Raw genomic sequence first — 14,793 nt, forward strand, 5'->3', positions numbered from 1 at the left:
TTTTAATGTTTTACCCCTATGTTGGAAGAAAAAAATTTATTGACACTGCTGCAAAGGTGAAGGAGAAAGATGCACATCCTTAAGAGTAATTAATTGCTCAGAGCCTGACAAGTGAGCTCCGGAACCGTACCCGAGGTTACAGTCTCACGGCTTCGCTCAATAACCTGTCGGTCTCACACAATTCCATTATCTCTCCTTTCTCAACTATTAGTACAGGAGCCCTTTGTATATATATAAAGGTAAGGCTCTTATGCTATCAATTCAACCCAAAGAAAGACTATTTTATTGTCTAGTATAGTTAGGATTTTAGCAGTTTCTCTATCGTGCTGCAACAACCTTTACCAAGTATGAACGATTGTCGACGAGACGTCAGATTAGCTTGACCAACCCTTCCCGCCCTAGTTGCTCGGACCCTACAGACCTCATACCCCTCCGTGGTTGTGAGTTATTCTTGAAGAACAAAGTAAAGACTCAAGATTCATTTCTTTATAATCCAAGCCATATAAATTCCAATCCAAAATATTTAAGGAATATTTGAGCTAATAGTCGTGAATATGGATGTTCGTGGGACAATGACTTTTGCGTTCTTTAAATCCACACAATTTTTTTATTAAAAATTGTGGAAAAAAGACGAATGTTCGTATAATTCATATTTTCCATTTAGAATTATTCTAAAATTTGGAATATATGTCTTTTTTTTCTCGTAAAATTGTATTCGAAAAGTTTATATAAGCTTGGTTGCATTGACTTGATATTTTACACTTACTTAAACGTGTTGTTAAGAATAAACCTTCAAAGACGGATTATTTGATAAAACTACTTTTATTTGAAAGTTTTAAATAGATAAGTACAACCTTATATAAAAGCATTATCAAAAGCTTTTAAAAACCTTTCGCGACTCTAATTTTATATAGTTTCATAGTCTCAAGCTCGGATTCCTCATCACTAGAAACTATACAAATCCAAGCATCTAAAAAGGGCATTTTTCTTTTTAAGTTCATACTTTCGAGATTTTAACGAGGATCTTAGATGCTGAATTTCTTAGAAAAATTATAAGAACCCAGAAAAAAAATATAAAAGAAAAATAGTGAAAAATTAGAAGAAGGGGTCGAAGTTAACTTCGAGGGGCAAAATGGTCATTTTGACCCTTCCTTTCATAATGGGGTGTGTAAGAGCCTAAACCAAATTACTAAGGAAGAAAAGAAAAAATATGAAAAAACTGAAAAAGAGGAGACCTTAGTGTTTGAGGGAGGGAGAACAAATAAATGGACAACGTTCCCACCCTTAAATCTATAATCTAAATTTAACTAATGTAAAATCCCAAAAAATGCTCAATGACTTTGGAAGAACTATTACTTGAATCACTCAAATTCATCCAAAATTGAGGAATTAGATTTTTTAGATTAGAGAGATTTGATGGAATTAGATTTTGAAATTTTAATATATTGTTCTTGAGAGGATTTCGCGCAACTCCTGTGAAAGAAAATGGAGTTGAATTGGACTAGAAAGTAGAATTTGCCTCAAAAATGGTAATTTTTCTAGTTTCAAGCCTGTTCTCGACCCATTTATTTCTCTCCATAATTAACAAAATGGAACAAAATAATTTTGATGAAAAGAAAGATTTAAACTCCACGACTTTGTTGAAGGAAGAAAGTTTATTCTAGTCCGGTAGAAAGATGTACAAAAATCCAAAGAAATTTTGCAAACGAGGAGATGAATCATGGGATGACACATGTCGCACAGAGAGGGAGCGAGCGCATTAGGTCAGGTATTGGGTGGGGTTATGCAGCTGGTAGAGGATGGATGTGTGTTAATGGCTAGTTGGTGAGCGCGATCCACGAAGCGACCCAACCCAAGAATCGAACAGCAATCGCTCTGGACGTAACCGATTGAACCAACCTGAGCAACCCACACCTCAACTCAACTTGAAACAGAAGCGTCAGTTAAGAACGACATGTGACGTAACTAGAGCATGACTACTTCCGCTTAGGCACATCCAAACTCGCGTGTGGGTTGCATGCGTGGAAGCTCATTAGTCGCATGTTGCAGCACTTTAGAGCATGTGAGTTTGCTAATTTGTCCCATTTCGGCTCTTGTTTATCAGTTTTTCGCCTCAATTTCAATACTCGCCTTACTTTCACTAGATTAGAATGTATTAGAGGAATTTTATAAAGTTTGGAGCTCTTATCATACAGAAAAGTTAGCTCAAAATGGCACACGTCATCCATTTAAGTAGCTATTCAAACTTGTTTATCGGATTGTTTGGATCTATTAGCATGCAAGCATGTCTTGCCCAGAGTGGTTAGAATATACATAATTAGGACTTTAGAGGGGTAATTTGGATGAGAACTTTATGTATGTTAAGAAAAAAAATAAATATTGAAATGCCTTTGGGATGTGTAACGACCCGAAATTTTCTACTTAATCTAAGATTGGTACTGCATACCTATCATAAATATTAAATGTATAAAACTTCTCTATTTATTCTTTAACATAAACTCAACCTTAAATTTTGCATGCTTTATTTATTACCTTGGCATAAAATTAATATACAGAAAATAAATAAACGAAAAATAATATAGAATAAAATGTCTACACTAATCTATATACTACTGAATGGAAATACAACTCAACCTATACTAATCTATATTATTAAATGAAAATGAAATTCAACCTATACTGACCTATGATCTACTAAATGAAAATACAAATCAACCTATACTACTAAGTTAAATACGAATCTATCATATGCATGCGCCACAATTTTGTGATTAAATGTCGTCATCAACCTTATAGGAATGTCTTGCCTTAACCTGAAATAGAAGTAGCACGAGGCTTGAGTATTTAAAAATACTTAGTAAGCGACCCCCTATTGAGATTATAATGCAAGAACATGTGAGTGCGTGCATGAGACCTATCATAACAGTCTTCCTACAGCGGCTATCCTAACGGGCAGCTTGGATGTATGATTAATTTCCAACACACGACCCACACATGCGAGTATAAACTCACCAGTTGATTTGCACACCTACTAGGCCCCCTTTTCTTGTCGAGCAAGCATTCTCTAAGTAGCTCTTGGTGCCAGACACCCGTTAGGAGTAGCGGCCATCACGACAGCATTATGTCAAACATAATAATTGTCCGTACTATCATGAAGGAATAGGGGTATCCCTCAATGCATGAGCACACAATAATGCATGATTCTCTTTCCTCTTCACACCGTTCTGATGGTGTTGTTATAACACATGCGGAAGCAATTTGAATCTTAGGCACTCTGAGTACATCAATTATAGTAAATTAGCTAGCATGTTCATAAGTCTTAAAACTCAAGAAGTTTGAGTACTAACCTTTTGTAGTTCAAATTTCTTTTTCCTCATGAACCAGTTTCGAACCACCACTAGTGTCTTCTCTACTGTTCTCCGGCCTTAGAATGGGATTGTGGAATCCAATGAGTGACTAAAGTTGGAAGGGATTTAGTATATGTGAAGAGAGAGTTTGTGAGGGTTTTTCTCAAGGTTTTTACCAGAAGACTTTCATGTAACTTGATCACTTTATTTATGAGTTATATTTCCATGTTCATGCAAATTTGAGATTACCAAATTTTGACACTCAAAATTCCACTAACTCAAATATGGATTGGATTTTTTCATAAAGTGAAGTAACATTTTTTACTTTCTCCATTTTAATTCAACAATTAATTTAAATAATTAATTTCAAATTAAAGTAATATTAAATGATTAGTTAAACAATTTAATTAATATTTAACATTAATTCAAATGTCAATCCCAATCAATTCCGACCCATATTGATTAAAATATTTAAATCTTATTTAAATAACTCTGATTCTCTCTTTTTGTTTAATCCCTAAATAAAACAAAAATGCGGTTAAATATATCGTATATATTTAGCGCATGTTCACTAATTTGAATTCGAACACTTCGAACTCACTCGTCACAGTGTTCTATGGTTTAGTCCAATATGATTTAGTAGGGGGACCTAATGGACCTATAGATCATGGGCTCCAACGATCCGAGATTAACCGGCTAAACTCATTAACCTTGTTAACCAACATTCGTTAACTACTAGGACACTCCACTATAGCCTAGTAGTTGCACTCCCCTCACTATAGATATATTTCTGTTCATTTGATATAACCATGATTAGTAAGTCAATCATTCAAAGGTTGTTCATAACTAGAGCTGGGTCAATTTACCATTTTACCCCTGAAGTTACTTCTTGTTCCTTATGTGATCTTCTAATGAACAATTGGTTTGTGGTCCAACCAGTAAACCGAATCCCTCTCAAACCAATGAGAGGGTGGGGCCCCTTGTTCAAGACCTAGAGTCAGTACTTAAGGGAACAACCTCTCTACTATCTCTAAAAGTTGGTAGGAGTGAATTTCATCTTGTACCCTATGTCCCGAGCTATTCACCCAGTCTTACCCTTGAAATGAGAGGCTTATTGAGTCGGCGAACTCGAGCCACTCTCACCCATGCAAATCTAAGGATAATTCTAAATAAACAGGAGTTCATGGTTAGCTTAGGATTAAGATCGAGTTACCTAGGTTATCGAATGAAAAAAATCAGTCTCAACAGTAAACGACATTATAAAGTGAGAGTGATTTTCTTCATGGTCCGATCTTATGCAATACTCATTGCATAGGACGCCCCCACTCACATGCCTCCGCATGTACAATTTAGTGATCACATTGTTTATATCATATACAAAAGTGGACCGCATCCATAATGTCCCCAGGACAAGGTACTCAGCTACTATAGATCATTTTGACTATATACTTGAACTTGAAACACTTTATGTCTCTCCATATAGTTCAAATAATTATACTATAGTTAGAGTGTTCTTAGTTTATTGAATTTAGATTAATAATCGTAAAATTCACTTTATTCAATAACAATCTTTACTGGATAAACATCAATAATAACTTTATTGAAAATAGAATATATTTTTGTTTATAAACTATAAGTTTTAGGACATAAAACCCAACACGTTCAGACGTTTGTTTTCCACTGTTTTTCTTCGATTTCTCGTTGTTTCTCCTTCCTCTTCAATCCTTACGTGCCTTTATGGATGGTAAACACCTGAAAGGTACAGATCCATGAGGTTTTTTTAAAAAGAAAAGTGTTCTCCTTTCCGACGATGAACGGCGCGAATGGGGTGCGAAAACTTACCCTTTACGTGTGTACGGTCTCCAATGATCCCTTTTGTGGTAGAACTTGGAGGTTTTGGCGTTGATCTTGTATGGCTTTGTCGGAGTTTCGGATCTCTCCTCTCTCTCTTTCGGTTTCTCTATTTGTTTTGCGATTTTTCCTTGCAAGTGACTCTTTGGAGGATAGCAGAGTTTCGTGGGTTGAATTTGGCGATGCGGGAGTGTCGGATGGAGGTGAGACCGAGTTGGGTGCGCGTCTTTGCTGGCAATCGTGCAATTTTTTTTCCGTATCGTTACAGGGTGAGAATTTATGATGCATGCCAATTTTAATGCTTGTGTTAGAATAGACGATGAGATATTGTGATCTATGCTCCCGGTGATTAATGGATATTAGCTCCTCGTTGAGTTTGTATATATGCACAATATAGTATGTTTAGTTCTATGTGATTAATTGTGTGTTCCTCTTATAGAGCGTGTTTATCAACACAAAGCTAAGATTAGGGTACTAGAGCTGGTCGACTAGACGATGACTTAGGTCAGGAAGCCTTCAATAGATTGAACACCTTAGGAGCATGGTGGCGATCAAGAGGTCTAAACCCTAGTGCTCCTAGACTTATAAAGACTTGAAGAGTCAGAACAAAATACCCTAGAGTCAAAAGTTCGCATTAATCATTCCCTACGTATGATACACTGATTATGTGTCTCTTTATGTTCAATGTGTCTCTTTATATTCATGTTTTTAGGTTACTACGGACTATTAGAGGGTTGCCAACAAACCTTCGGTAACAAAAAACCTCGAGTAACAAACTATTTGTATAGAGTTCATGATATTGTATCTTAGTAGTTGCTATTATCAATTTACTTTGTGAGTACTATTAAAGACTTATCAACTAATCACCAATAGTGAACTATTTAAATTGACATAGTCATATATATATCTCAGTGATTGGTTGAGGCACTGTGTCATTCCACTTATGTTTATGATATGAGGATGCACTGTGTCATTCCACTTATGTTTATGATATGAGGATACTATGTGAGAATTATTAAAGGGTCGCCAACTCTCTAGTAATGAACTATATAAATGACCAAGATCAACATTATATTTGAATAGTTGGTTCAATTATAGGGTCACACCACCATATATTTAGTATGATTCTCATGGTGTACGACAAGAGCGTTCAATGGAGCAATTGTGATATACCAGAGTCTTATCTTAGATCCTATCAAGCGTGCAAGTTTGACTCATCTCTTCAACTCATCTTCGTTTTTTATATAAATAATTTTGTGTTTATTCAATATAAAATGTTATGCTAACTTAATATTTTTACGAGATTCTAAAATTTTAAAGATAAAGTTGTTTCGAGCCGGTTATCGAATTTATATGTTTTCTTTATATCGAAAGTTGTACAATGATATTCCAATTTTGAAAGAATCTTTTGTTAGCAATTTTTACTAAAATTTGTTATAAATTGACAAGTTGAAGATTGAGTTGAAACCCACAACATATTAGAGATAAGACAAAGCCGAAGCAGAATAAATTATACATCATGTCACACTAGAGGGTATTTCTGTAATTTAGAATACCCATGAGTCAACGCAAGACATTTTTTAAATAAAGAAGTAAAAATATATTATTGGTAATTGTCTCCACTTTATATAGATTTTAAGGACATAAATTAATGATTTAAAGCAATAAAATAATTAATTCCACGTAAGCGCCAAGTCATTGGAGAGATTAATTAATATAATAGCTTATCTTGGTGATGCATGAGGATCATGCTTCTCAATGTAATATAAATTAAATTGGCAACTTAGTGCATTTTATTTAATTTGGAACCATAATTAATTGATAAACCAATAAGCTAATGAAAAAAAATAATATAAAATATGTTTTGGGAAAGATATGGATCCTTTCTAATTCAAAACAAATTGTTTTTAAAATCTTTTTGTTTTTAGAATCTAAAAATTTTCTAACTATTTTATGTTTGGTTTTTTTATTTTAAAATTTTTTATATTGCTGACTTTTTTTTTTTTTTTTTTTTTTTCAAGTTGGTTTTAAAAAATATAAACAAAAACATTATATTATGATTTTTTTCTACTTATAAAATAGGTAATAAATATTTTTAAAATGATTATAACACTTAGCTTTTTTATTTTTTAAAATTGATTTTGAAACCGATTGTAACGACCTAATTTGTTATCTTCTTTGGCTTTCCCTTTCGGGCTTTAAAATGCGTCTGTTAGGGAAAGGTTTTCACACCCTTACAAAGGGTGTTTCGTTCTTCTCCTCAACTAATGTGGGATTGTGGGCTCTCACAATGCACCCCCTTTCAGGACCTAGTGTCCTCGCTGACACTCATTCCTTTCTCCAATCGATGTGGGACCCCCGCCAAATCCACCCTCTTTTGGGGTCCAGCATCTTTACTGGCACACCGCCTCGCGTCTACCCTCCTTCGAGGAACAACATCCTCGCTAGCACATTGCCCGATGTCTGGCTCTGATACCATTTGTAACAGCTCAGACCCACTGCTAGCAAATAATGTCCTCTTTGGGATTTCCCTTTCGGGCTTCCCCTCAAGGCTTTAAAACGCGTCTGCTAGGGAAAGGTTTCCACACCCTTATAAAGGATGTTTCGTTCTCCTCGAAAAGTTTCCACACCCTTATAAAGGGTATTTCGTTCTCCTCCCCAATTAACATGGGATTGTGGGCTCTCACAATTTTGAAATGTAAGGCATTCAATAGGAAAATCACGTACCTCGAATGCTCCTTAGTAATAATAGCATAAAATAGCTTGCTTCACTTCAAATCTTCTCTTTGCTAGCAAGTTCTTAGTCGATTCCTAAAATAACATAAATTAGTCATCTAGGGTAATACTAACTTCCATATATGATTGACCATGACAAATACGATGATATGACTATGCACAAGATTTACGAGATATTATGAATTAGAAATGTATGACTGATAAAGAATTAAGTCAAGATTGCACAACCTTATTATGTACAACATTCTATTGAACCATGATTTTATAGGTTTGATCTCATGCATGTTGTGTGATCATGGATTACTTCTCTAATTACGTAATGTATAAACGAATACACTCATCATATTACTTGCATTCCTTTCTTTTCCACTAGTTTTGATAGTGTTAGTTTGCAATTGCCCATAGTCAAGCCTAATGGGTACATTAACGAGCCCACTTAGTGGGCACACATACATGAACATAGATTTTGTGTAAGAAGTACTAGGCATCCAATCTTACTAAAAAAGGAAAGTAGAGTCAAAGTACAATCATTTCGAAGGGCTTGTTACTAAACAAAAAAGACTTATAACATAGTACTTCTTATTCATCAAACAAGAACAAACTTCTCAATTCCCACTTCACTAATTGAAAGAAAAAGGATGATCCATTATAGTTCCTTGGTGTGGAGAGATCTCTACCATCAAGAGAGCTCGTAGGTCTTATTGTGCAGATCAAAGAGCGACCTAATTCACCCTTCATCCCAATTCTACATTTGTCCATGTTTATAGGACAAGTAACACCCTAATTTTGTAATGAAATTTTTAGTGATTTAAATGAATTAATTTTATTGTATTTGTGGTTGAGAATGGGAAGTAGTGGAAGAAGGAAAAGAGGAAGATAATAAGAAAGAAGGTACATAAAAATCTTTAAATAAAAGATTTAGAAAACTAGCTCTAAAAGTTGGAATTTGGAAAAATAGCCTCAAAATTTGGAAATGAAGAATTTGCCTTAAAAGTTGGAAAATTACAAAAATGACCTCAAATTTCTTGGAAAATTGAAAAACTAATCCATTTGATGGCCAAATTGGCCACTTGGATGCCCAATCATTGCATTTGGCGGTGGGAGATTGAGAAAGGGTTGAAGTGTGACAGATTGGTGGCTGGATTAGTGAGTGGATAGTGAGTTGACAGTGAAACTAGTTTTCAAAATTCTTCCTCCCATGTCCATCCAAAGGTTCTAAGGAAGAAACTTAACAACTTTTATGAACAACTCAAGCCTTAAAAACCTATGGAACCCAAGTTTCCATTTGAGCTAACCTTTGGTAAGAGTTTCTATAGCTTTGCGACCAGAAGTTGCACAACTTTAAAGAAGGAACCTGTAATGATCCTAGATTTCTACTTACCTAGATTCACTGTCATTAGTATAGCGTAATCATTTCTATGTGGAAATAAGCGTTTAAACTCTTTCATAGAACATAAACTTCATCTTAAAACACAATCATCGACATTATGTGTTCGAAAACATCCTTAAAAGAACACAACAATAAACTAAATGAAATAAATAAACATTTAAATTAAAAACATCTTATTCTAACCTAGGTCTAAGAAAATAAATGTGACTACCCTATGCATGTGTCATGGTCTCGAGTTGCGATGTCATCATTAGCTGTACAAGGATGTCTTGTTTTATCTCAAATAGAAGTAGCACGTGACTTGAATATTTTAAGAAATACTCAGTAAGTGACCCACTATTAGGGTTAGATGCAAACACACACGATCATGAGTGAGATCTATCATATGAGTTTATATTCCTTAGGCGACTATCGTAAAGAGGCTAATTGGATGTGAATTTACTATTCTACACACAATCCACACGTGCAAGTATGAACACACTAGTTGGTTCACACACCTCCTAGGCCCCTTTCTTGTCGAACAAGCATTCTCTGGTAGTTGTTGATGTCGAACACCCGTTTAGGAATAGCAACCGTCGCAGCATTAGAATAAACATAATGATCGTTTTGCTACCTGGTCGTCGCAGCATTATGATAACCATAATGATCGTTTTCCTACCTCGTAACGTATGTGTCCGTACCATCATAAAAAAGGGTATTCCCCAATACATTTACACACAATGATGCATGAGGTCCCAACATTTTTCCTTTTCCGTTATCATGTATGACAACCCCTCTAGTGTTTTCCTTCATATCATATCATATCATATCACTATCATAATTTTTATGTAATTTCAAGGTTGTGTATCATGTCGAAACATCTTATTGCATGTCATGCATATCATAATTCTTAACATGTCATATGTATCAAATCATAAGCATATTGTATCTCCCAACATATCATGTCATACCGTACACATATCATGTCATAAAGCATATCACAATATGTATGCGTTGATTCGTCATTCACACACACACACACACACACATATATATATATATATATATATATATATATATATATATATATCATTCACATATCACTAGTGTGCATGGGTACATCTTATCAATTTTTATGATTATAATACTACATTGTTTGTGTAACGACCCTAGATTTCTAATAACTTAAAGTCACTACCGTCATCATAAAATATTCTCTTATGCGGAAATGAACACTTAAAACTTTAACATAAAACACTGTCATGGACTTATGTGTTCGAAAAAAATCTTTAAACAACATAATAGAATACTAAATAAAATAAATAAACATTAAAATAAAAACACCACATTTCAAAGGTCTAAGAAATTAAATACAACTATCCTATGCATATGCCATGGTCTTCTAAGTTGCGATGCAACCATCAACCGTACAGAGGAACCTTGCCTTTACCTGAAAAATAAGAGTAACAGTGACTTGAGTATTTTAAGAAATACTTGGTAAGTGGCCCCTCTATTGGGTTTAGATGCAAACACATACAAGCATGAGTGAGACCTATCATTTAAATTTGTATTCTCTTAGGCGACTATCCTAAGCGGGTAATTGGATGTGTATTTACTATTCTACACGGTCCACACGTGCGAGTATGGCCCACCAGCCGGTTCGCATACCTCTTGGGCCCATTTCTTGGTCGATCTAACATTCTCTGGTGCTGTTGCTGGACACCTGGTAGGAATAGTGACCGCCGCAACATTATGATAAACATAATGATCATATTCCTGTTTCATAACTTACGTGTTCCTACCATCGTAAAAGGAGAGATTCTCCAATGCATGTAATACAAAATGATGCATGTAATACAAAATGATGCATGAGATCCCAACATTTTCGTTCATTAAACATGTAAAACAACCCCTACCATCATATCATTTTTATCATAACTTTCAAAACATATATCGGGTTTGTGCATCACGTCGAAACATCTAATCACATGTCATTTATATCAGACATCGTGTCACATTATGAATACATGTGTCATATCATAAAACATATCATGTCACATAACATGTCCTCCAACATACCATATCATATCATGTACTTATCATATCATAAAGCATATCACAATATGCATCATATCGTCAAACATATCGTATCATGACATATATCATATCATCCACACGTCGTATAATAACATGTATCATATCATTAACGTACCATATCGTAATCATATCATATCACAAACATAGCATTTCATAACATTGCATATATGTCAAACATATAACACATGTCATCATACATGATACAAATTCTAACCATATCGATAGTAAGGCCACCTACATGGTTGGCATTAGCCGAAGTTTCTGTCTCTCGAATTCTTTTCCACTTATACCGAGGTGCTTCATCCTATCAAAGACATTCACTTAATTCCTTCCGTACTTTTAATTCCTAACTTCATTTAACTAAATAAATATGCCAATATCGATCACATAATTCAAATTATGTTTATGTTGGTGCAACTTGATTAAAAAAAAAAATGTTTTTGGGAAATCGACTTACTCTGACAGCCTCTCCTTAGAGACAATCCTTACTTCATCAATGGGAACTCATGGAGAATTTTTACTGGCTAGGCAAACTTCTTACTATAAATGGAAATCTGGAGAAAGTTTTGGCTGAGAAATTGGGGTTTTTTTTTTTTCATTTTCTTTTCTTTTTTTTTTTCCTTTTTTGGGTCGTTACCTTATATACCCCTAAAAATAACTTTCGTCCTCGAAAGTCTCAAACTCTTGTACTAACTCGAGGTATTTTTCTCTTATTTCGTCCTCACGCTCCCACATGGCTTCCTTGCTGTGGTGATTCCGCCACAGTACCTTGACAAACGTAATGTTCCTGGTGCATAAGGTTTTACTTCTCTAGCTAAGATTTTTCCTGGTTTCTCCTCATAGCTCAGATATTCATTGAGTTGGAGTGGTTCATAGTCTATTACGTGGATAGGGTCCGTAATGTACTTCCTTAGCATCGACAAGTGAAATACATCGTGCACTCATGAGAGGGCTGGAGGTAGGGCTAACTTAGCTTGCCCTTACGTCCGAATCTCAAGAAACCTTTCATAGGTGCCACCTTGAGGAATACTAGGTTCCCTATCTCAAACTCCAGGCTTCTACGTCTTACATCGGCATAGCTTTTCTGTCTACTTTGAGCAATATGCATCCTCGCTCAAATTTTCTGGACAGCCTCATTGGTGAGTAGAACCAGCTCGGGTCCTACTAACTCTCTCTCGCCTACTTCGTCCCAACATAGTGAGGACCTACACTATTTCTCGTACAGGGCCTCAAATGGTGTCATTCCAATAGTTGCTTGGAACCTGTTATTATCGATGGTGGTAATATAACACATGCGGAAGCAATTTGGATCTTAGGCACTTTTAGAACATCAATTATAGTAAATAACTAGCATGTTCATAAGTATTAAAACTTAATGAGTTTAGATACTAACCTTTTGTAGTTCAAACTTCTTTTTCCTCACGAACCGGTTTCGAACCACCACTAGTGTCTTCTCCACTATCCTCCGGCCTTAGAGAGAGATTTGGAATCTGGTGAGTGACTTAACTTGGGAGGGATTTTGTATATATGAAGAGAGTGTTTGTGAGAGGTTTTTTCTTAAGGTTTTTCACTAAGAAGAAGAAGATCTTCCATGTACCATGATCACTCTATTTAAAGAGTCATGTTTGCATGTTCATGCAAATTTGAGATCACCAAATTTTGACACTTCAAATTCCACTCAAATGTTTGGGATTATGTGGCAAGCATGCATGTTTGAGTTAACCAAATTTTGACACTCAAAATTCCACTCAAACTTGTGGGGTTTATTTGGCAAACATGCAAGTTTCGTTAAACCAAATTTTGACACCTCAAAATTCCACTAACATGGATTTTTCTATTAAATGAAGTCAACATTTTGACTTTCTTCATTTTAATTCAACAATTAATTTGAATAATGAATTTCAAATTAAAGTAACATTAAATGATTAATTAAACTATTTAATTAATATTTAATATTAATTCAAATGTCAATCTCAATCAATTCCGACACATAATTGATTAAGATATTTAAATCTTATTTAAATATCTCAAATTCTCTCTTTTTGTTTAATTCGTAAATAAAACAAAAAATGAGGTTATATATATCATATATATGTAGCGCATATTCCCTAATTTGAATTCGAACACTTCGAACTCACTCGTCACACTGTTCTATGGTTTAGTCCGATATGAGCTAGCAGAGGGACCTAATGGACCTATAGATCATGGGCTCCAAAGATCCAAGATTAACCGGTTAAACTCATTAACCTTGTTAACCAACATTCGTTAACTACTAGGACACTCCACTATAGCCTAGTAGTTGCACTCCCCTCACTATAGATATATTTCTGTCCATTTGATATAACCATGATTAGTAAGTCGATCTTTTACAGGTTGTTCGTAACTAGAGCTGGGTCAATTTACCGTTTTACCCCTAAAGTTACTTCTTGTTCCTTATGTCTCACTGATCCTCTAATGAACAATTGGTTTGTGGTCCAACGAGTAAATCGAATCCCTCTCAGGCTAATGAGAGGGTGGGGCCCCTTGTTCAAGACCTGGAGTCAGTGCTTAAGGGAACTACCTCTCTTCTATCCCTAAAAGTGGGTAGGAGTGAATTCCATCTTGCACCCCACGTCCCCAGCCATTCACCCAGTCTTACCCCTGAAATGGGAGGCCTATTGAGTCGGCGAACTAGAGCCACTTTCACCCATGCAAATCTAAGGATAATTCCGAATAAACAGGAGTTCATGGTTAGCTCAGGATTAAAACCGAGTTACCTAGGTTATCGAATGAAAAGAAAATCAGTCTCAACAGTAAACAACATTATAAAGTGAGAGTGGTTTTCTTCATGGTCCGATCTTATGCAATACTCATTGCATAGGACGCCCCCACTCACATGTCTCCACATGTACAATTTAGTGATCACATTGTTTATATCATATATAAAAGTGGGCCGCATCCATAGTGTCCCCAGAATAAGGTACTCAGCCTTATCCTTATACTATAGATCATTTTGACTATATTTACTTGAACTTGATCCACTCTTATGTCTCTACATATAGTTCAAGTAATCATACTATAGCCAGAGTGTTCATAGTTTATTGGATTTAGATTAATGATCATAAAGTTCACTTTATTCAATAACAATCTTTACTGAATAAACAACAATAACAACTTTATTGAAAATAGAATATGTTTTTGTTTACAAACTATGAGTTTTAGGACATAAAACCCAACAATTATACGAGTATTCCATCAGGTAGAGTTTGGAATCCCAACTCCCCTTAAAAACTAATACGCGAGCGCGTAACATGTCCTCTAGAATTTGGTTTAATGCTCCGTTTGTCCATTAATTTTTTTGGTGGAAGGCGGTACTAAAGTCGAGGTGGATACCTAGTGCTTTTTGAAGTCCGC

The sequence above is a fragment of the Cucurbita pepo genome, chromosome 2, assembly GCF_057944985.1.
Source record: "Cucurbita pepo subsp. pepo isolate OVF chromosome 2, ASM5794498v1, whole genome shotgun sequence".
In the NCBI taxonomy this organism is placed as follows: domain Eukaryota; kingdom Viridiplantae; phylum Streptophyta; class Magnoliopsida; order Cucurbitales; family Cucurbitaceae; genus Cucurbita; species Cucurbita pepo.